General features: G+C 37.8%; 1 protein-coding gene across 4 annotated transcripts in view; it reads left to right on the forward strand.

Annotated features, from left to right (window-relative positions):
* The first annotated feature begins 713 nt into the window (after positions 1 to 713).
* CTNNB1 (catenin beta 1) overlaps positions 714 to 24,490 on the forward strand; it is a 51,255-nt gene continuing 27,478 nt past the window's right edge. For all 4 annotated transcript variants that reach the window (XM_072941054.1, XM_031686788.2, XM_031686789.2 and 1 more), the window contains exon 1: positions 714 to 852. The gene's annotated coding sequence lies outside the window, so the exon portion shown is untranslated. The remainder of the gene's footprint in view (positions 853 to 24,490) is intronic.

The following is a 24,490-nucleotide window of genomic DNA, read 5'->3' on the forward strand; positions in this document are numbered from 1 at the left end:
GGGGGCTTTGGAGTGAATTGCGGCTCGGCTGCGAGCCAAGTCCTGCAGAGAGCATGGGGCCCAGATCGCAACCACGGTGGAAGCACGAACGCGCCGGGGTCCCCCGACCGGCAGCGGGGCGGTGGCGGCGCCCAGCAGCGCCCAGAGCCCGCGGGCCGTGACCTCAGCGCCCGCGCCGCCGCCGCCCCGGCCCCGAACTTCCGCCCTCCCGGGACCTGTGCTGCCGACCCCGCTCGGTCCCTGAAAGCCGGGGCCCGCATGCCGCCTCCCGCGGGCAGCAGGCGGCGCGCGGCCAGCCCCGCGTCCGCTCTCACGGCTCGGGGCACGCATGAGGCGGAGGCGTCGGGCTCGGGAAAGTGGAGAATCCCGGTGTCTCTCTCCGCATCCCAAACCGCCCGCAGGGGCCCCGGCCTCCTCAACTCGGACCACTGCGTCCGGGCGGGCCGCCCTCCGGCCCCGCGCGGCGGGGAAACCGCCGGCCTCTACCCTGGGGAGTGTCCGGCCAGCGCGCGGGCGCCCCGCCCCAGCCCGGGGCGAGCGAACGGCGGTACGGGGACTACTTTCCGCCTCCCGCCCGCGCCCCGCCCCTTGTCCTCGCGCTGCGGAACGCTCCGCGCTGCGCCGCTGGCGGCAGGATACAGCGGCTCCTACGCGACTTATAAGAGCTCCTTGTGCGGCGCCATTTTAAGCCTCTCGGTCTGTGGCAGCCGCGTTAGCCCGGCCCCGGGAGCGGAGAGCGAGGGGAGGCGGAGACGGAGAAAGGTCCGAGGAGCAGCTGCGGTCCCCGCCGAGCCGCCACCGCAGGCCGAGGACGGTCAGACTCCCGCGGCGGGAGGAGCCTGTTCCCCCGAGGTACTTGGGCGCTCCTTTCCTTACCCTTTCGGAGCTGCTCCCGCTCCCTCTTCGGAGCCAAACTTCGTCGCGGGCGCGCGGTCCTGGCGGCGGCTGGGAGCCGGGCCCGGCGCAGCCCGGAGGCCTGGGGTGGAGACCGGGGGGTGCGGGCTGGGGGCGCCGGGGAGGCGGCGGGGGCGGGCCGCGCCCGAGGGACGGAGGGCGGCGGCCGGGCCCGGGTTCCGGTCGCGCCGCTCCTCGGGGGCCCTGGGGGCTCCGCTTGCGGGGAGGGGGCGCTGCGAGGGCGCGTCCGGGAGCTCGGCTGGCCGGCAGGCTGTTGGGGGTGGGGGGCCTGTGGTTTCCGTCTGGGGCTCCGGCCGCGGCTGAGTTTGGGGGAGGGACCCTGCGCCTCGGGATGCGCCGGGGCCGGGGTGGGGGGCGGGGTGGGGACGGGGGACTCCGCCTTCCCAGCCTCCGCGGGGAGTTGGGGTACGGGCTCTGGGCCTGGGACGCCACCCTAGGTCCTGTCTGTCGTGGGGATGGGGCCAGTGGACTTTCTCTCCAGATTCCCTCCTTCGTTCTTAAGGACGAATTGTTAGGAGAATTGTTAGCGTCTTTTTTAATGCTCTGCCTATGTGAGTTTGGCACTGGCGTTTGTGTAAATCCAAGCAACTTTAAATCTTAGAAGATCCAAACTATTAGTGCAGACGGTGCGATGCGCCAGGAAGATATGCACATATAAAATCCGTATTTTGCACCTATATTTTCTTGCACCGTGCAGGTGAGTGAAAGCGGCATGCAAGGTCCTGAGAGTCTTGGATTTCTGGCGGTGGGTGTTAGACTCTAGCAGAAAAAATAAGGGCGAGAGCAACTGGCTTACTGTGTCTTGTCAAGTGACCCGCGGGCTCTGACTGCTTCGAGAATGTTGTTCGTAGGGATTATTTATTCAGATAGTTTTGTGGCGGCTAAACTTGATTTTTCGAGCATTTTTTCTGCGGGGTGATTTTTTTTTTTCCCCCTCGCTGCAAAATTGCCCGAATGAGATTCCTCTGTTGCAACTTCGGTCCGTGTTTTGCCTGGGGAGACTGGGAACAGAGACTCTCGAAGTTAAGTTCTCACAGCCCGCTTCTGAATCCGCTAAACTTGAAAGCTTTGGCAGTCGGGTGTAGTTGTTCCCTTCGTTTTCTGTTCCCTCTTGGAGGGCGCATTGTCTCCTACTTTGTATCTTCCAGACATCTGTGGTCTCCCCTCCCCCCCCACCCCGAGTTTGTGAGTAGTGAATGAAGAGAGACTGGCCTGCTGGTATGCAGAGGTCGGCAAAAGGAAATCGAGGAGTGGTTTTAGTGAAATGAGAGCTTTGTGTCATGAATAGTGGTGGCTTAGACTAGACAGCAGCTTGAAGAGACGGCTGTCCTTTGATAAAGCCTCTGCTGATATTTTTCAGATTGGTGAGTTATAAAGTATTTTGTCTGAAACTTAGGGAGCCATTTCATTATTGCCACTTGGTGTACATTCAGTACTTTCCGATATCTGTGATGTTAACTTGTCTTCGTTCTAAGAAATATTAGTCACAGCTTGAAGTGTTATTTACATAATGCTGCTGTTTAGTTATCTGCTGAATAAGTGAAGCAAACTTCTGCAAACTTCTACTTCGGAGGCTTTTTCTCCTGGTCTGAACTAAGGCAGCTGCTGCGTTTATTGTACTTTTACATTTAAACCCAAAAATCTCTGGATTAAAAAAAAAGTGCCTTTAAGGTTTGAGAATCTCCTTTCACAAAATTTTATTACTTTGCACCCAATATTCATTACTTTGACCTAGTCTTTGTTCTGAAGGCCACGTACAAGGCACTAAAGTAATTGCAACAGTAACTTGAAAAACTTGGGAAAGACAATTCTATAGGATTAAAGGAATGCTGAGACTATTCAAGTCTGAAGTCCTTGAAGGGGAAATTAAAAAAAAATGCACTAGAAAGTTGAGTATAGCATGTGACTAGAGTCCTTGTGGGGCTCTAGGCTTGAGATTCTCCTAGAGGCTAGAATGGTCACTTAAAATAGCCTTCAGGAAAAACCAGCTTTTAAAAATAAGGTGGCAAAAAACAACCAAACAAAAAAACAACATTTAGCCGTGTTCAGGTGTCAATAAGCAAGAGTTTTCTTTCTTTTGAAGTGTTGACTACTTCCTTTACCAAGACAACTGTAGAAAAATGTAGATTCCAATATTAAAATTTAAACTGAATTGAGTGTCCTACTGTTACTAGTGATGACTGGAATAAAAATTCTCCGTGTAAATGAGGTGTATTTTTGTTTTCATAGACAGTTCCCTCCTCCATCTCCCCTAATAGGAAGGGAAAACATGAAGTAGTCAAATTTCTCTAAGGGTGTTTGATATTTGGTCCTTAAGAAATCTATCTGCAGGTTATTTTTTTATTGTTGGGAGGGGTGGAAAGAAGAACTTAGGTATTGTTTGGGACGTAGAGAATTCAAAAGTTGAAGTCTCACGTTTTAGAAGTAGCACTGAAATTAACCCCAGAAATGGACTATCTTCATCCAAATGAAACTTTTGTGTTATTGAAATGAAACAGTACATCTGTCCAGTTATAATAAGATTTTATTTCTCTTCCATGGTTTATTATTTGCTGATAATAGTAGAGGAGTAGGTGGTAAATTTTAAGTTTGTACTTTGAGCTTGGTTGGAAGCGTGCTCCATTGTCAACCCAGGGCAGAAAGGATGAATGCATTTAGAGCAGGACAAACGTCTAATAAAAGTATTGGTAACTCTTTAGTGCTACATGTTGGCTTGTTACATTGGTTGTGAAAACATTAGTTGTATTAGCTTATATTCATGTAGCCCTCTTTATTGGGAGTACGGTATCTTTTGTTGAAACAGCTTGACTAAACATTTTTATACCATAAAAGTAAACATAAAACATAGACTGGGAGCTGCTTCTGATTAGTCCAGAGCATGTAGTTCTTGCCTCTTGTACCCTCATTGAGAGAATACTGATTTCCAGAATCAGTTCTTTTTTTTTTTTTAACAAACTATTGTTTATGTAATCTGTTCTAATTGTGGTGCAATAAATAACTAGGCTAATAGGCTAAAATATATACTTAAGTTCCATGAAGGGAAAATATGTGATTTGTGTTGCTTGAAAATGAGTAGAAGTTTACTTGTGTTTTTCATTACTTAAGCTTTGGAGAGAGTTCTTTATTTCCTCTGTTTACTTAAGAATGCTGCTTTTGTGTTTTATGCAAGTCTGAGCTTGACTAGGTTTGAAATCTAGATTCATCTGTTGAGGCCTAAACCCTGCTATCCTTGAAGTATGTGTTTAATCTGCTTCCTCCCTAAGGAAAGAAGCTCTTAAAAGAGAAAGTCAGTCACATTAGGAACCCTTTTTAGAGTTTAACTATCTTTTAAAATTTGTTAATTGTGAGCAACTCTTTTAAGAGATACTCCCCACCCCCAGAGTCTCCCTCAAACCTGATGCAGCTGAGTGAGAATAGAGTTAGGGCCTGTTTTCATTGCAAGCTTTGGTCGTGTTGAGTGCCCTCCAGTGGATATAATGTAATGCTTGTCATAATTTTTTTCCCCTAGCAGGTTTGTGTGGAATAGTTTTGATGAGAAAGCATCAATCAAGAAACCTTTAGAATCCTAGAATAATTTATTCCTGTTAATACTGTTAATTAAAAGATTGGTTTGAGAGGAGGATATAGCTCAGTGGTAGAGTGCATGCCTAGCACGCACGAGGTCCCAGGGTCAATCCCTGGTACCTCCACCAAAAGTAAATAGATGAACCTTACCCCCCCCCCCCAAGAAAAAGGTTGGTTTGAGACTATGTCATCTCAACCATTATTTGCAGGAGAAAGGTCAAAGTTAAACCAAGGATTAAATTTTGTCACTTTAAATAGAAAGTTTTGCTTCTGCTTAAATATATCATACTTACAAACCAAAACCTCAGGATAATAATTTTGGGGTAAATGATCCTAATGTTTAGCTGTATTAATAAATTAGGGACACTAAAATTCTCAGAAGAAGTTAACAAGTGATTGTCAATTTGTCTAAACTCTATTACACAGTAAAACATGAGTAAGTCCTCAACTTGGTTATATTTTCAAGGAATATTTTGTCTGTGTTTAAGAACTGGGTATCTACAGAGCTAGTTGGGTCAACTTATGAATTCTGGAGATAATGCCTAGTGACTGCGGGGTCTCATTTGTATAGAGTATATATTTGTATAGTGTTGTGATGCACTATACCAGTATTTTGCCCTTTAAATTTTTCAGTAAACTTTTCTCAACGTTGCTGTGTTAAAAGTTCTTTGCTGCTTCTATTAGTAGCATTATTTTATGAAAACATTTATTTCCGATCAGATTCTGATTAGTAACAGGAATAAAGCTTGTTTTAAAGTAGCTTTAGAAGTCAAATAGTCATTTTTTGGAAAATTCTCAGACTTTAGGGGAAAAAATTAACTTTGCATGTTTTCCATAATAGGTGGTTGAAATGAAATTTAAAATTTGCTTGAGTAAGGAGGGAAGATGATGGTTTCACTTACTGCTCCATTTTGCTCTTGGAATTCAGTATAATTTTGTGGAGACATTTTTGACTAAGAAATGTATTTGATTTTTGATGATTTAAGAAATGTATTTGTTGTATCTTTTTTTTCAAAGAAAATAAAGCAAGAATGCCTCAGTTGTTCTATGTAAATGATTATTTCAGAATGGGCTGTGATCCTTCATAAAGGATCATATATGGAATAAGTAACGTCCAAGTCCGTAACAAGTATTTGCAGCATTAACTGTCTTTAGGTCAAGATAGTTTCTGTTCCAATTTTCCAAGATTTTTATGAGATACGAGAGCAGACTTGAAAGTTCTCTTGAAAACTATGTACATCTTAACTTGGAAAAAAATTCTTCCTGTTAGGGACCTAATAAAATTGGCTACTTCGTTAATATAGCATACAAGAGACTAAAGTATGATTGCTTTCAAAACTATGTGGAATTGATCTTTCTTTGCAGTGGGAATGGCTACTCAGTGTCTTCAGGGCCAGGCAGGTACGGGCTAACTGGGACCCTGTGGACTACAGCAAATTGGAGAACACATGTCCCATCTAAGCAGCCAATCTTCAGCTCTGTCCATCGTGTGGGAAAATAGTTCAGGTTTCCATATCATCTGACTTCTTTTCCCCTTAAGAGAAGTGGGAAATCCAGATTGATGTGCATCCCATGACACACACATCAGTGAATGAAATTCATATTTCAAGACACTGTTTAGCACATTTTAAGTACACGTATTACCAGGTTACTGCCAGTTTGTAACATCTGCATTAGTCCATTTGGAGTACAGTTTTTTTAGAATGATGATTCTACTAAATGACTGAAGGTAGTACTATTGATTGTGTGTGTATGTGTATATATAACTTAAGTAAGATTAGTTTATATTTGGCACTTGAAAATGCCTTGTATCAGTTTATTATAGATTAGGAACTTAAATGTACTATTAAGTTTGTGAAATCTGGGAAATTCACACAGTTTAGAAATCAAGATGGGTAGGGTCAAGGAAGAGGAGAAGAAACAACAACTTGTTCACTACTTGATCATCTTAGGTATAGTTTTAAAAAGTATATTCTTAAAAGAGATCTCAAAACTTAATCTCTGAAGACACTTAAAATGCTGGACAAATTCTGACTGTGGTACACAGTCATGTTAGCCTGAAATTTTATTGACGACTTTAAATCATGTTTTGGTTTTCAGCCAAAATCTGCATTTCTGTGATAAACTGTTATCACACTAAATCTAAAACTGAAAAGCAAAGCTTAGATTGAAGAATTAATTGAATATCAGTTTTATTTAAATTAATGGCTTACTGCTATTTGGTCAGGATAACTTTTTGCAGGCAATTTAATAGATACTGGTTCAATCTTTTGCTGCTAGTGCAAGGTTTTTCATTTCCACTTTGAAAAGTGGCGTATTTAGTCTTCAGACTACATGTTTAAATGGCAAACTAAGTCTGGACTGGAAATGCAAACATTGGTTTTAAAAAGCATCATTTGAAAACAGACTGCAGTTGTTTATATAGGATATGGTATATAATGCAAGCGAAACTCATTGGTGGTCTTTTCACAAAACATTCATTGCAGGTATGCTCACCCTTTGGCCTCTTCCACAATCCCCATATAACTTTGCAGAGCCACTGTAAAGTTTCTCTTGTAATAGTCCAGAAGTTTTCTGCCTCCGATTTCTTTTAAACTTTTTTTTTGAAAAGGCCTCCCCCATCCTAGAACAGTTTGAAGAATGTGAACAGCTGGATGATGCTGAGGTGAAACTGCGTCATATCAGTGCTTATTTGCTCCCCTGTTTATTTCCATCTATTAATCTCTTCGCTAATATTCCCATGATTTTACTTGTGATTTCACAACACATGTTGCTGGACTGATATTTCCTTTTAACTGATGTAACAGGTGTGTTAAACAATTAGAAAAGTGGAGGTGGGGGAGGTACTTTTAACAAGTTCTTTCAAGCTCATCAGTCCTCCTGGCATACAGATGATACCTGTGATAAATCTTTAAATGCTGATAGCTGATCTGACTTGGAAGTAAAAGATGTGCAAATGCTAAGGGATTAATTAATAAGTTTCTTTTATTAATTGAGTTTTATGGTAGCTGAAAAAATTGTGATATATATATATATACACATACACATATACACACATACACACTATTGTACATTACCCATATAAAAATGTGAGAAGTTAGATTTACTGAAAATTTCTTGGGAATGCAGTTTGGAAATGATCTTAATGATTGTAATTTGCTTCACTGAGGGGTGGTGGTTGTAAAGCTGCCCCCATCCCCTTTTTTAAATATAATTAAGTGGTTTGGGGGTAGGGGTGTAAAGAGTCTTTTTTTTTTTTTGAAGTTTTCCGTGTACTAGATGAATGACACATGTATAAAGGAGTAACAAGGGTTTCTTGGAAATATTTTTCAATCCAACTAACTATGGAGGTTTCCCAGTGGAGTTCCATTCTTCTGTGTAGAAAGTGCTGAGGTAGACACCTAAAATCTTTCCTGAGCTAGTCAAAGAATGTAGCAGTGTCAGACATTACTTTATACCTAACAGTTCATTTAGATGCAAAAGTAGACACTGAATAAGTGTTATATGGGAAGCATAGTATGCTGACATAGTACTCTTTAGATAGATTCATTAATTTAGTCTTTCTGGCATTTTGCTTACTTTTAAAGTTTTAAAGTTTATTTTATTAATTTTAAAGTTTGTTATCTTCTGTTGGAAAAGCCACATGAGGATATGAAACGAGGTTTATATTGTTCTGTTAGATACAAATGTTCTCTGTGATACATTTAGGTAGTAAAACTTAACTTTGTAGTTGTCCTCTGTAGGTTACTGTTTCCTGCCTTAATTCTGCAGTCATTTTACCTAGGTCTTGAGTCAGAGTGCCAGCCAGTCTGTTCTCCTTAGAATGGAAAGTAAGAGGCTAGACAGTTTAAGAGATTAGAAGTCTGGAGTCACTCATATGGCAGAGTAATAATGATAGTTAAAATACTAAAACTGGATATGTTTTGTAAGAATACTTAGATTCTTGAATCATGCTTGAAGAATGGCCTGACTATATGCTAAAGGGCCTCAGGTTTCGCCTTACTGCCGTTATATCCCAGGTCATATTACATTTCTTTAGAAAGTACTAAGACAGGAAGACTTTAACGTGTCTTTGCTCCTCAAACTAATCCCCTTTCCCCCATCAGAAGCTAAGCAGGAACTCCTTCACCTTCTTATTGTCAATCTGCATGGAGGGTCCATCCATCTTTAAGATGGAGAAAGCATTATATTCTGGTCAGAGGCCAGTCCTGACACATGCCTGTTCAAGGACATTGTTCCTTTCGTTATGCCTCACTCTTCGTGTTATCCTTATCCCTCCAGATTCTAATCCCATTGCTTTTTCTGGTCTCCATCTTCCACATTTTATCATCTCCTGATGTCCATTCATTATGCCTCTTGGAACTCATAGTCTTTAGCAAATCCTTTTTATTGTCAATCTTTTCTGGGAATGTTTCCTTTTCTTTCTTGCTCCAGCTGTAACCTAACCTCTCCCCTATAATGCTCCTGATCTAGCAGCGCTCTCAGGTGGTAAATGTTTCTTCTTCTTGAATATCTTTTATTGCTGAATTAATATCTTCTTTATTCCTCATTGTCACTTTCTGACCATTCTTTCCCAGAACTTTAAGCTTTGACTTTCATGCCATCAATTGTACCACCCACCACCCCTCTATTTCAGTCATCTACCAACTTTCCTGGGTCATTCCCTTCCTTCCTTGAGCATTGTTAGCTTCTGGATCACTGTCTTCTTTATTTCTGTCATACTTCTTGGTTTTTGGTGGTATCAATGTACATTTAGAGCAGTGCTATTCAAAATGCTACCTGGTCTGTGAACTGTTTGTTACTAGTATGAAGTGGAGTAAGGCATTTGTGCCAGAATGAAAATCACCTGTATCACTAAGCTCAGTGTTTAGTTCAGCTGACTTTTTTTTTTTTTTTTGATGAAGGAGGCAGTATTTTGATTTATATAATCTGGCACAGGCTCCTTAGGGTGTTGTGGTATGGTACTTGGAGTAACATTGATTTAGAGGATACTTCCAATATTCTGACCTCTCAGTTCTTTGATTTCTTCTCTTCCAGTGATCTTATTTTTCAGTCTGATTCAGCCACCCTAGTTCTTCAATTCCAACAGCTCTTTGGCTCCACTGGAACTTATACTTTGTCCATCTATGCTTTTCAGTATCCCTCACCCTCACTTCTACCCAACTGAAATTTCATGTTAAATCATAATCACTTTTTTATATACACTCTCAACAACATTGTCCCTCCCTGGCTTCATGCCTAGTGGTCCTTGGTCTGTTAATTCATCCCTCTTTATGAATGTATTGGTTTCCTCTCTTCTCAAACCTCTTCCCTCATCCTTGGTCTCACCTACTGCCCTTGCTCTCTATTTCACAAAGCATGTTGAATAATTGGAAGAATTCCTACATGCTCCCACATCTGTGACTATGCTCTTTACCTTCTCCTCTGTCATTACAGATAAATTGTAGTGTTCACGGATGAGGACAACTGGCTCATTTCTACGCTAGATCCCATTCCCTCTTGCTCTCAAGAATATTACTCTGTCATTGTCCCTTCTCTTGCATCACTTCTCTACTGGCTTGTCCCATGAGCATACAAACGTGATACTATTTGTTCCATTAAAAAAAAAACTTTCATTCCTGCTTCCTCTTTTCATCCACTCAATCTGCTTATCTTTCAAACAAAATACCTTGAAATAATTGTTTGGATATACTCACTTCCCTTTTCTTTTGAATCTCTACCAGTGACCACCATGTTATAAATCTCCAGTCTTCATCTCACATAATCTCTTAATAGCATCTGGCACAGTTGCTTGAGACCCAGGTTTCACTTGGCTTCTAGGCCACCACATCTAATAGCAAGTTTTCTTCCTACCTCACTGGTGATTCCTTCTTAGTCTCCTTTGCTTTTTCTGCCATCTCTTTGACCTCTATGTTGGAGTGGCTGAAAATTTAGTCCTTGGACCTCTTTTTTCGTTGCCAGTCTCATAGCTTTAAACATTATGATATTTAATTTATTTGCTGATGGCTTCCTGATTTATATCCCTAGCCTAGGTTTTTCCCTTGAGCTGTAGATCCTGATATCCAACTTTTGCCAACATTTTGGATGTCTAAGAAGCATCTCAAACGTAATATATCTGAAACTGAGCTCCCAATTTCTCCTAAAGCTGTTCCGTTTAGTCTTTCCTAAATGCAACTCTTACCTCTCCAGTTACTCAAACTTAAAATCTTGCTGTTATTGACTGTTTTTCTCTCACCCCATATCCAAACCTTGTCTGAAAGTTGTGTCTGCTCTCCTAAAATATATCCAAAATCTAGCCATTTCTTACCATAGCCATGCCATCTTAATCTTTTGCCTGGATTACTGCAGAGGCCTTCCAACTGGTCTTTGCTGCTTTATATACTTTTGTTTCCCTTAACTGTATTCACAACACAGTAGCCAGAATAATCCTTTTAAAGCAATAGATGTTGTAACTTTTCTGTTTAGAAATCTCCAGGGCTTTACCATCTCATTCTATAAAAGCATGAAATCCTACGTGTTAGAACTACTCACTTTATGACCTGCCATTTTCCTTCTCTCACTCCCTCTGGAAGTAAAACTGAAAGGGGACAAGAAAAAAAGGGGGAACACCAGTAAAACAACTACAGTAGTCGTCCAGGTGACAGATGGTGGTGGGTTAGGTTAGGGTAGTAGCAGTAGGCACAGAGTAGCTAGATTGGAGGATCACCGGAGGTAGAAACTGTAGGCACTGCAAACTTAGTAAAAGTTCCTCCCCAAATTCCTATCTCTTTTCTTTATGTTTTTCCTTAGCCTTCATCACTGTCTAACATAGTGGATATATTACCTCTCCCTCCCCCCTTTTTCTTAGCCTCCTACAGCATAAGCTCTAGGAAGATAAGGATTATTGTCTGTCCTTACTGCTTTCTTCCCAGTGCCTGGAATTGTACACACTAGTGGATCAGTAAATATGTGTTGAGTGAATGACTTTCACATTTTACCACCTCATTGTGGATCATTCCCAATAGCATGCAAATACATTTTAGACCTTGGCAGAGGTGTTTCCTTCCTGTCATTTATGGCTCACGTCAGATTGAGTTCTTCTGTGTTCACTCATTTATTTTCACTTTATCATGTTCTCTTTTATTTGGTTTGTGATGTTTAACCATAATCTCTCAAAGTGACGTGTTTTCTTACTTGTTATTTCCCCTGGTCAGGGTCCTGTCCTGATTTGGTTTGTATGCCTGGTATCCAGAATAGTTTCTGGAAGTTGTAGGTGCTCAATAAACATCTGTTGAATGGGTGAATATTCTGGAATTGGACAACCTGTTTCTCCAGCTCATGCCCCTTTGGTTGTTCCCTTTCACAGCCTGAAAGAGATATGGTATGGATATGGTCTCCACCTTTCATCTCCTATTCCAGTTTATATTCTGGTTTCATTACTAAAGTGAACGTGCTCTTGCTGAGCTCACTGTTCGGCCTTCATGTTGACCTAAAGGTCTTGCTGGACCACTCAGCATTTGCATTTTTTAAAACCTTTCTTCCTTCTGAAACAGCGCTGTACAGTAGAGCTTTTTGTGATGATGGAAATGTTCTACGTCTGTGTACTCTGATATGATAGCCACCAGCTACATGTGGCTGTTGAGCACTTGGAATGTGGTAATGTGACTTATGAGCTAAATTTTAATAAAATTTAAATGTAAATAGCCTTGTGTGACTAGGGCTACTGTATTAAACAGTGCAGTTCTAGAAACACTCTTTTCTCTTACATTGCACCTAACTCAGTAAGTATCACAACCTGATCGCTCAAGCCGAACACCTAAGAGTTATCTTTAATTCCTCTCATCTGTTTTAATTTCTCTCATCTACTACAACCAGCTCATTAGTAGAGCCCCTTTTTTCTATCTCCAAAGTACTCTTATCTAGCTATTCTTTGTGCCTAGTGCTGTTATCCGAGCCTAAGCCACCACCATCTGTCACCTGGATTATTGCTGTAGTTTCTTTACTGGTTTCCTTTCTTTCTGTTCACCTTCAGTTTTTTTTCATGATAGCTGAAACCAGTTTTTAAAAACTCAAATGGGATCACCTGCTTATAATCTTTCATGGACTTCCAGTGGCACTTAGATTTAAAAAAAAAAAAAGCATTTTTTAACAGTCTGGAGAGCCCTACATGATCTGGCTATTTTCAGCCTCATCTCTTATTTCAGTCACTCTTTCCCACTATAATTGAGACACTATGGTCTTAAGGTTTAGTTCTTATAAGATGATGGGGTCCTAATGATTTTGGGCTTTTCCACATGTTATTTCTTGTTTCTGGACTGTTCCTGCTCTGCTCCTTATTACATGCTGACTCCTTTGCATCTTCAGGTCTCAGCTTGAAGGTTACCCTCACAGCTTAAAGGTACCCTTGAAGGTTACTGCAGAAGCCTGTGGCCAATCTAAGTAGGGCCTTCCACTTGTCCATGTGTCATTCCACTCCCTTTTCTCACTTGTTACTTAGTTATACACTTACCACTCGTTGCAACTATTCAATTGTTGTCTGTCTTCTCTATCAAGAATTTAAGGGCTATGTTTATTTTAATTACCACTGTATACCCAGAATCTATTACTACTCTTAGTATGTAGGAGTTGCATAAAGAAATTGTTGAATAAATGAAATCTGTACATAATATTGCACTTATGCTATTGGTATTGCTATATATCCTGGAACTATTCAGTAAATGAAGGAATTGCAGGAAAGATTTCTTGTGGAATAAAAAATCTCAGAATATCATCACAGTTTGGTAAATTGAGAAGACAACATAATACACCAATGGAGCATTTGTATATAGGTCCAAGCTCTGATTTATTTATTGCTGTATTTTTGGACTCACAATAGAGTAGAGATTCAGAGTTTCTTAAAGTTCTTTGTATTGGGGTAATGCAAGTAGTAACATCTTGAAAATAAAAGCTTCATAGCTTGCTTTGCTTTCTGTAATATTCTCTTCTTCATAAATATAAGAGAGCCTCATAATCAAGACCTGCTACTATCTTGTCTGTCAAAGGCCGCAAGATGTCCTTCTCCTTGGGAGAGTACCATAAACTTGATACGCATGACAGGGGACAGAAGGTTGCTAAAGATTGTTAGAATAAGTGCTGTCTTAATGGATAGATGCTTCTCAAGGAGGTGATTCTAAGGTTACTCTGTGGTGTCAGGTTTATGTTTTGTGGAGATTTTTTTTGTTTTATTTTTGTTTTTAGCTTGGGTTACTGACTAATGTTATACATAGAGTTGAATCATATAGTTTGTCAGTAGCTGTAGCCCTTGACTCTGGGAGAAGTAGCATCAGCAATATGTATGGCACTTAAAAAAAAAAATACAGTGCCAAGGTCCTATCCCAGTCCTACTGATAGAAAACCATGGGGCTGGAGCCAGATCATCTGTGGTTTTAAGGTTCCAGGTTAGAACCTTTGGGAGGATCTTGTTGCCAGTTTAAAGGGTTCTACAAGCAGACTTGGAGGTCTTATATAGTAAAAAATGATTTTAAAAGGAGAAATTGGTTGAAGGCAGTCAAGAGGTACAGACTTCAGTTACAGGATAAATAAGTACTAGGGATGTAATGTACACCATGATAAATGTAATTAATGCTGCTGTATGTTACATATGAAAGCTGTTAAGAGAGTAAATCCTAAAAATTCTCATCACCAGAAAAAAAATTTCAATTCTTTAATTTTGTATCTATATCTATATGAGATGATGGAGGTTTGCTTAATGTACTGTGATAATCCTGTCATGATATATGTAAGTCAAATAATGATGCTGCATATCTTAAGCTTATACAGTGCTGTGTGTCAGTTATATCTCAGTAAAACCATAAGAAAAAAATTATAAACTCTGGAAGAAATACAAAAATAACTGTTTGAAGGTGTCAGAGAGCAGTCAAAAGAAGACAAGTTTGAGGAGATGTGAACTTTTAAAGAAGAGAAATAGAGTCACTGGGTGACATCCTTTTTTCTATGGTTTCTTCGGTGAGAACAGTCATCAGTCTCTCTGGTGCTGGTTGACTAGAACTCGTGAAGTATCAGACAGTGGAGCTCAGGGTTGCCAGGATGGCAGGAAATTCAGGTGGTGGGTAGGTGAACCCAAAACGGAGGTAGTCCCAAGGGGAGTGTAAAAATCTACCTATAAACTCCCTTCATATCCTTGGCTGACCCCAGAACTGTGTGTGTGGGAGATTTTAAAGAACTCAGTTTAAAGCAATACATGGAGCATTGAGAAATAAGAGCATAGATTTCACCTTTGCCCTCATAGTGAAGAGGAGTTTAGAGTTTGAGTCCTGCCAAGTTAGGGAGCCTCATGCTTTTCATTTGAAACCAGAGAAGGGTCACACCTTACGAATAAAGGTATTTACCCTAATAAAATATGAAGTAGCTCCCTCCTAACAAAGTGTAAAACCAGGCTTCATAAAATCAAGATGTTTAGCTGCCTTAAAGAAGAAAACTCAACACTCTTTAGAAGACAACTCTGGAACCAGAGTTTCCACAATATATCCAATACACAATGTATAATATATACAATCAACAATTACTAGACATGTGAAAAAGTAAGAAAAAAAGTCACCCAAGGTCAAGAGAAAAAAACATACTTAAATAACCCAGATAAAAGGATTTGCAGACAAAAATAAGACAAAAGGAGTAAGACCAACATATAATTTATAACAGCTATAAATGAAATAAAACCTTTAAAAATAAAAAGACTCAAACTGGGTTAAAAAAAAAATAACATCCAACTTCATATTCAGTATATGAGGCACATTTAAAACAATTAAAAAGAGTCAAAGAGTAAGACAATTAGCAAAGATATGCCAAACTATATAAAAAGCAGAAGTTAAGAGTATTTGTATTAAAGTCAATTTGCTGTAAGGAATTTAAATCCTTTGTTAATCTGTACACTTTTACAGAATTTGGTATTATATCCACATCCATTGATAGCTCTTTGATACATTGTTTAGTTGGGAAAAAAAAGCTTTAGAAAACACATTTGTTATGAAGATACATAGAACAGTTGACCCATGAAGAACACCATTTTGAACTGACTGCATGTATGCACTTCTTTCTCAATAAATACAGTGCCTGTTTTTTGATTTTACAGATCTTTAAGTGTGAGGGAAAGTTTGTGTTTGATTAGAGATCATAATATGTGGAATCAAAAAAGACAGTAATATTCCTCACATTATTTGAGTACTTAGTAACTTATAAACAGAAGAAATACATATATATTAATACTGGGGAGGAAAGTAAATGAAAAATCATTCTTCTGTGCTAATAACACTAGAAATTGTTTCTAGAGGGTTAAAAAATATTTCTAGGTAACTCAAGACGTAATTTCTGTCATCATCATATCCTCTGCAAACACTGTCTCCATTACGAGTCTAAGTGATAATAATAATGATGATCATTAATTAATAGCAACAACAGTGGCTAACAGTTTTTTATGTGGATAAAAAGGGCATGCATATACTGAAGCCATATTCTGGTTTAGCATGTACCTGGTCTTAATGGCCTGAAATATTTTTCCCAAACAAATGTCTTTTGTATGTCATTTGGTCCTGTTTCATTTCTTTATACAACCCGTTTTTGAAGATAATTACAGAAAAAAAGTATGATTCTCTTAGTAACCTAGTACCCTACTTAAAAAAACCCTTTCTGTTGTTCTTCACATTTAGGTTTAATGTACTTCATTAAACCGTAAACTCACTTGCCTTTGGTTTGTTCTCAGTGAAAATAAGAAATAGATGAGGGGCTGGCCAACTACTGCCTACCACCTGTTTTCGCATGGCCTGAGAATCAAGGATGATTTTTACATTTTTTAATGGCTGATAAACATCAAAAGAAGGATAATATCTCATGACACATGAAACTTACAAAATTCAGATTTGCACTTCCCATGAATAAAGTGCAAACCTTTGGAACCTAGCCTCACTCATTATTGTGCCTGTTGTCTGGTTGCTCTCACTACAATAGCAGAGTTGAATAGTTGGTGATGGAGCTTAAGGCCTACAAGAGCCTAAAATAGTTACTATGGACTTTCACAGGGAAAGTTTGCCAACGTCTGTTCTAGATGAGATACATGGTTCACAGACGAATCCTTAATGTTCCTAAAGTCATTTAAGGAGTCTTTTAGATTATATATAATTGTTGGCTACCTAAGCCTCTAAATTATGATTTGTTCTGCCTACTTTTAGAACATTTTTCTTATTTTTAGCATATTCAGACCATCAAGTATTAAAGAGGTTAACCTGTGCTAAGCATTTTGGAAACAGGAACCAAAGATACAGTCCCAAGCCCTCACAGAGTTAATTTATTGAGTATCGCCCCCCATCAGTGTGCTGGTATGGTGGTGAAGGGAGACTCTTGTAACAAGTGGAGAAGAGGAAGGTCATTGTTATGGGATATAAAGCATGCATTAAATTACTTCTGGAAGTCATTGAGTTCCTGCCATTTAATTCTGCCTGTAGCCTGAACCTAGAGAGAGATTAACATCTAGAAACTTTCTTGAAGTAAAATCTTCCATTTCCTTAGCATAATACAATCATGTTTGAAAATCCTGCACTTTCTTGCCAGCAGTTGTGTTACTTAGTTAGGCACAGATTCAAAGTATGGGGTATGCAGTGATTTAAATCTTAGAAATATTTTTAAATTATTTTTTAATTCTTTTGCAGTGGTTATTGTTCAAAGAATGTAGTTCTTTAGTATTACTTACAACACTTAACCTAAAAATTGCTAACTCTTTTATTGCACTTATCTACAGCAGTAATTGTTAAATACTAATTATCTAAAACTTTGGAGTTGGGGATGGGATATATGATTTGATTCAAAGAGCACATGACTCTGAGATAAACAGACCTAGATTTGAATTTTAACAGAGCAGTTTACTAGCTATACTCACATTAACTGCTGCTAGTCATTTTTTTCATCTGATGATTTGGAGCGTGTTGTCTGCTTTATGAGATTGCTGGGAAGATTCCATGAGGTGAAATTAGGCTCAGAACTGAAGTTGCTAGGCATTTAGTTACACTACCTTGTTAAGTATTTCAAGGGCAAAGTTAGACATTTACCTGATATTACAAGGCAACATCCTAAAATTATAGTGTAAAACCTATTATTTAAAGTAATTTAAGTGATTTAATCAGAAATCTGGCATTACTTTGTGTTGTGGTTGATTTTTAAAATATTGCCACTTCAGTAGAATAAGAACTGAATAAAAATCTCCATTAAATTAAACTACTAAAAATAGAAGTGTATTGATACAGTTAAGTGAATTTGCCTAAATATTTTTAAAAATTGGAGTAAGTTTGATTTCCTTGCTTTTAGGAGACATTGGTTATTTTTCCAAAGAATATGTATATATGTAAACATTTACTTACTGTTATATATCAGTGTTTGGCTAACATATATTTGCCATATGATAGATATTTTCTTGGTCAAGTATTATTTCTATACATTTTGTTCTGCAGATGTATGCAAAAAATGTCTATTAAAGGTATACAGATACCTTACATATTTAGATAAATGTTGAATTTTTTAAATGTATTTTTCATTTTTAATAGCTACATAGTAATCCTCTGCCCCCGTCACCTCGAGGATTTACAGTAGTCTCCTAAGTCTTCTCCTTGCTTTGCTTTTGCCCTTCATGGTCTTTTTTTCCCCATATAGACACTAGAGTGAACTTTAAAAATCCTGACACAGATATTAGTTACTCTAGTGTCTTTCCAGCACACTTTAGATTTTATTCTACACCTTATCAAGCTGGTCCTACCTCTCTTCATGGTTGCCTGCTTTTTAGTTACACTGGTGACCTTTCAGTACTGTTTCCCTACAGCTCTTTCTGCCTTTGTACTTGTTCTCCATTCTCCACTTGGAGTGTTCTGTCCCACCTTTATCTGGCTAGCTCCTTCTCCTGTGCTCCTGTCACTTCCTCTCTCATCACGCACTCTTACCTAGTGTAGCCTTCCTCCTTTGCTAGTCACTCTGAGTGTTTATTTTCTTCATAGCAGGTCTCTCTAAATTGTCTGGTTTTTATTGCTTAACTCTCTAAAAGTAGAAGGCAGCTTTGCTGGATATATGACCTTGATTCTGTATTGCATTGCCAGCAACATAAAAGGTGCTTAAATATTTGTTCAGTAGATGAGTATACATTTCATTCAATGGCTACATTATTTTTTATTCACTCCTTTGTTGATGAGCATTTGGGTAATTTCCAGCTTTTTTCTCTATGAATGCTTCACTTGTGCAGTCTCTTGGCATGCTTCTGTGAATATTCCTGCAGAATACATTTCTGTTATAAAAATGGAATTTTTATGTGAAGGGGAATTTACACTTATAATTAATGGATAGTGCCAACTTACCATCCAAAAACTTTCTACCATGCTGATACCAGTTCTGTCCGTATCAGCAGTGGCTATTATTAATCTTTACAATTTTACCAGTCTGATAAGCAGATACAAATGAGTTTGAACTCCTTTATTGCTTACTTTCTATTTTTCCTTTAAGTAAGTGATGGTTCCTGCCCTTTCTCTTGCTGTTTCTGTTGATTTCTCCTCAGTTCTTTGTGTACTATGGATATTAGCCTTTAGTCTTATTTCACATGTCTGGTGTCCAGTATGTCATTTAAAAAAAAACTTTATTGTGTAATGATTTTTTGCTTGGAATTTTAAATTTGACACACACATAAATTATGCTGTCTTTCCTTTTTGTTTTCAGAGTTTCAAGTCATGCTATGTTGGGCTTCTTACCATGGTTTTTATTTCCATATATACCACCCTTGCTTTTATATACCATATTTTGTCTCATTGGTTTTTTTCAGCCTGTAAATATTTGGCAGATGTAGGTTTACTTTTAATATAGTAAGATAAGGATGAAAAAAAGGTATTTTTAACAAGGACAAGACCCTATCTCCTAATATTATTAATCAAATAATCCATCTTTCTCCCACCAGTTGAAAATGTCACCTTTTACATTTACTAAATTGCCACATTATGTCTGGAAATTTTCTGATTACTATAGTCTCTTAACCATTCCTACCCCCAATAATACAGCTGTTAAATTTTTGTGGCTGTTTATACTGCATTTTAGTATCTGATAGAATTGGTCCCTTCTCATTATTTTAATCTTTTTTTTTTAATCCTCACACTTCCAAATGAATTTAAGAATCATTTTCACTTCAAAAGAAATCTGAGCATTTTGTTGGGAATACATTGAATTTTTAAACTGAGTTAGAGAAAACTGGCATCTTTATACAATACAAAAAAAAATTCTAGTCAAGAACAAGACACATCTCCATTTAATTTTGTATGTACCTTGTTTTTACTGTTGCAGTTATAAATGAACTCTTCTTGTGATCATGTTTTTCTGACTATCCTATTTGTATATAGGAAAGTAGTTTGTATATAATTTAGTTATTAAAAATTCAGTTGAACTGTTTTCTGCGTGGATTTATCAGACTGTAAAATCCACCTAAAATGAGTATAAAAGTCTCTAGAGTTTTAACAAAGAGTGTCCTCAGTTTAAATGTATTTAGCTAATCATCATTTTGTGAACTTTGAAAAACAGAGTTTTCAGTTTCAAACAGATCCTCCAATGTAGGTAGAGTCTCTAGCCTTTTAAAATAGACTTGTAACGTGTTCAGCTTTTATGACTGCTACATCTTTAAGAAATGGAAATACTTATTTTATTCTTATATTTGAGACTTGAGTTTGTAACGTTTAGATGATCTAACAAAAGTGTCCATAAAATACTCGTATCTTTTTGGGGTAACTCCACTTTAATGAACTTTAAAAGATTAAAGTACAAAGGTATGCTTATTTTAAAATCATATTTGGAGTTTAAATTATTTGATCTGAAATGCTGATATATAGCTATTCTCTTATTTTTATTCAGTTATTTTTGTTATGCAAAGTGTATAGAGTGAAGTAATTTTGCTATGTTTGATTAAACACACACACACAACTGCTGAAGCACTGAAGCCATCCTGTTCCTTTTGCCCCTAAGTATTAAGAAGCTGTTGTGTATTCTTTGTACTTTTACTACATAAACAATATGAAGTGTTGAGTTTTTTTTTAACTTGTGTAAAATTATATTTGGAAAAATATGCCCATGTAGATAAAGGCTTTTCTGTGTGTAGTTTAAAATAGCTGTATTTTATTTATTTATTTATTTATTTTATTGAAATGCAGTCAATTATAATGTGTTAACTTCTTGTGTACAGCCCAATGTCTCAGTCATGCATATACACGTATTTGTTTTCATATTTATTTTAGTAAAGATTATTACAAGATACTAAATATAGTTCCCTGTGCTATACAGAAGAAGCTTTTTTTAAAATCTGTTTTTATATATAGCGACTAACATTTGCAAATCTCAAAGTCCCACCCCTTTCCCCCGTAACCATAAGATTGTTTACTATGTCTGCAAGTCTCTTTTTCTTTTGTAGATGAGTTCGTAATGTCCTTATTTGTTTTTTTGTTTGTTCTTTTTAGATTCCACATATGAGTGATATCATGTGGTATTTTTCTTTCTCTTTCTGGTTTGCTTCGCTTAGAATGACAATTTCTAGGCCCATCCATATTTCTGCAAAATGGCATTATTTTATTCTTTTTTATGGCTATGTAGTATTCAACTATACAGTTGAATAAATATAGCACAACTTCTTTATCCAGTCATCTGTCAATGGACATTTAGGTTGCTTCCATGTCTTGGCTATTGTACATAGTGCTACTGTGAACTTTGGGGTGCATGTATCTTTTCGAATTAGAGTTCCCTCTGGATATATGTCCAGGAGTGGGATTGCTGGATCATATTGTATGTCTGTTTTTAGTTTTTTGAGGAATCGTCATACTGTCCTCCATAGTGGCTGCACCAAACTACATTCCCACCAGCAGTGTAGGAAGGTTGCCTTTTCTCCACACCCTTTCCAGCATTTATTGTTCATGGACTTTTGAATGATGGCCATTTTGACTGGTGTGAGGTGATACCTCATTGTAGTTTTGATTTGCATTTCTCTAATAATTAGTGATGTTGAGCATTTTTTCATGTGCTTATTGGCCACTTATATGTCTTCATTGGAGAATTGCTTGTTTTTTAGGTTTTGTGCCCATTTTTGGATTGTGTTGTTTGTTTTTTTCTTATTAAGTTGTATGAGCTGCTTATATATGCTGGAAATTAAGCCTTTATCAGTCTCATCATTTGCAGATATTTTCTTCTGTTCCATAGGTTGTCGTTTTGTTTTGCTTTTGGTTTCCTTTGCTGTGCAAAAGTTGGTAAGTTTAATTAGGTCTCACTTGTTTATTTTTGCTTTTATTTCTATTGCCTGGGTAGACTGCCCTAGAACATTGCTAAGATTTATGTCAGAGAATGTTTTGCCTATGTTTCCTTCTAGGAGGTTTATCGTGTCTTGTCTTATATTTAAATCTTTAAGCCATTTTGAGTTTAATTTTATATATGGAGTGAGAGAGTATTCTAACCTCATTGATTAAACATGGTGCCATCCAGTTTTCCCAACACCACTTGCTGAAGAGACTGTCTTTTCTCCATTGTATGTTCTTGCCTGCTTTGTTGAAGGTGAATTGACCATAGGTCTGTGGATTTATTTCTGGGTTCTATTCTGTTCCATTGATCCGTATGTCTGTTTTTATGCCAATATCATGCTGTTTTGATTACTGTAGATCTTGAAATAGCTGTATTTTAAAATACCACTCTACATGCAGACTAGTATTCATAACAGCACTATTCATAACAATGAAGATATGGAAGCAAGCTAACTGTCCATCAACTAATGAATGGATAAAGATGTGGGGGGAGGTGTATGTGTGTGTGTGCTCAATGGAATATTACTTAGCCATGAGAAAGAATGAAATATTGCCGTTTGCAGCAATGTGGTTGGACCTAGAGATTATCACACTAAGATAGAAGAAGACAGATATATGTTACCACTTACATGTGGAATCCAAAAGAGTAATACAAATCCATTTATTTATAAAACAGAAACAGACTCACAGACATGGAAAACAAACTTAATGGTTACCAGAGGGGAAGAGATAAATTAGAAGTATGGGCTGAACAGATACACACCACTATATATAAAACAGATAAACAACAAGGATTTACTGTATAGCACAGGGAGCTATATTCACTATCTTGTAATAACCTATAATGGAAAAGAATCTGAAGCTGTATACCTGAAATTAACACAATCTTATAAATCAGCTATAGTTTTAATTTTTTAAAAACCAGGAAATAAAAATTAAAAAATCAGTCTTTCTGGTTGCTTATTAGTATAAGCTGGAGAAAAACAGGTTTATATTTTTTGTATTACTTTGTTCTTAGAGTGGATAAAGTGAAAATGTGTCTTAATACATTCCATTCTTTTTTTCCCTGAAGGGTCATCAGGACTAATATTTTAGGGTTGTGTTACTGACCATAGGTTCTGTGTGCCAGCTTTACTCACTGGTGAGACTAACAGTATATCCTATATGTAAGGAGAATTACCATAATTGAATTATTTTAAGTAGTAAAATCGTATTCTCAGACATAGTTGTTTAAATGCACTCTATCAATGATTATTCAAGGGACTTCTTATGCATAACATATACTGCATAAAATGTGAAAATCACTTCATTTAGGGGAAAAAGTTCAAGCATTTAATCTCAGAATTTAGAAAAATTTATAGGGTGGGGTGGTGGTATATACGTATAGGTGGGCATGGCTATTGAAAGTTGTCTGAGGTAACAGTTGATGCTAGTAGGCCGTTGGTAAACTGGCCACTAGTACAATGCCTTCTTTAAAAATTGTATCAGTTTATGCTCCATCAGTATTTTGGAGTTAATGTATCAAAGGCTTTAAAACTTAAAAGTTCTTACCCTATAACCCAGTAGTTGAGGCAATCCTCAGGTGGAAAGGAGATGGAAAAAATTAAGAGAATTATTTATATGCAAAGATGTTCTTTCAGTATTGTTCGAGTAGCAAACTAGGAAGGACAAACTTCAAGAATGGGCCATATGATTAAATTATATAGACACAGACTACAGCACAGAGGATAATATAATACCAGATATACCAAAATGTCATTACTTGTGGGAACACCAAAGAAAAAATACTATTTTAAACTAAGCATATATTATTTTATGGATTGGGTAGAGCAGACAATAAATGAAGGAAGGAAAATGATTAGGAACATCCTAATTTTTCCTAGCCACAGACAGTTCATGTTTCTAATATCCATTTTTGTACCTGTTTATTTAGAGATAATACCAAGGCCATTAATGGAGGTGTTTCAAAGAACAGAAGTCATTAGATGTTTGTTTTTTATTGCTCAGTTCCGGAAGACTCATCCTAGAGGGGACACAGGCACACACATACACACACAGTGCTGAGGAGTAAAAGCAGAAAGGAAACTAAAGTAAGTTGTGACTCAAAGTGTTAGTGTTAGATGAAAACTGCTAAAACAAAGATTTGAGGAGACTGTATAAATTTTTAAATGGCAAAGTATTAGTGACAGTTAATAAAAATGCATATATATGTGCTTTTAGATTTACAAAACAGATTTTACTAAGAACTCCTTTAAATCCCTGAGAATATATCAAAAGTTTATCATGCTCCTGAAATTGAGTTGCACTTTACTTTAAAATAGAATAAATAATTGGTTTTGGTTCCTCCAGTATAGATTGTTGGAAAAGTGAATTGTTAGCATGAACTGCCAGTATAAAACTGATTTTATAATAGATATGTTTTATCTTTATATAGCAAAATTACTTCTAGATAGTAGTACTCAAGCTTTTGAAATCCAAGGTAAAGATAATTTTGTGTTGATGGGTGAAATCTGTATTAAGATTTCTCATATAGATTTTGACCAAAGGCCACTTAAAGTACAGAAGGTGAAGTAGAGCTTCCAACAGTCATTTTGAAATTAACTGGTAAGGCTAATCTTTTATAATAATGTTGTGGTATGTAGGAAAATATCCTTACTTTCTGTAGCCACATAATGTACTAATGTGTGTAA

Source organism: Vicugna pacos, chromosome 17 (assembly GCF_048564905.1).
Source record: "Vicugna pacos chromosome 17, VicPac4, whole genome shotgun sequence".
NCBI lineage: Eukaryota > Metazoa > Chordata > Mammalia > Artiodactyla > Camelidae > Vicugna > Vicugna pacos.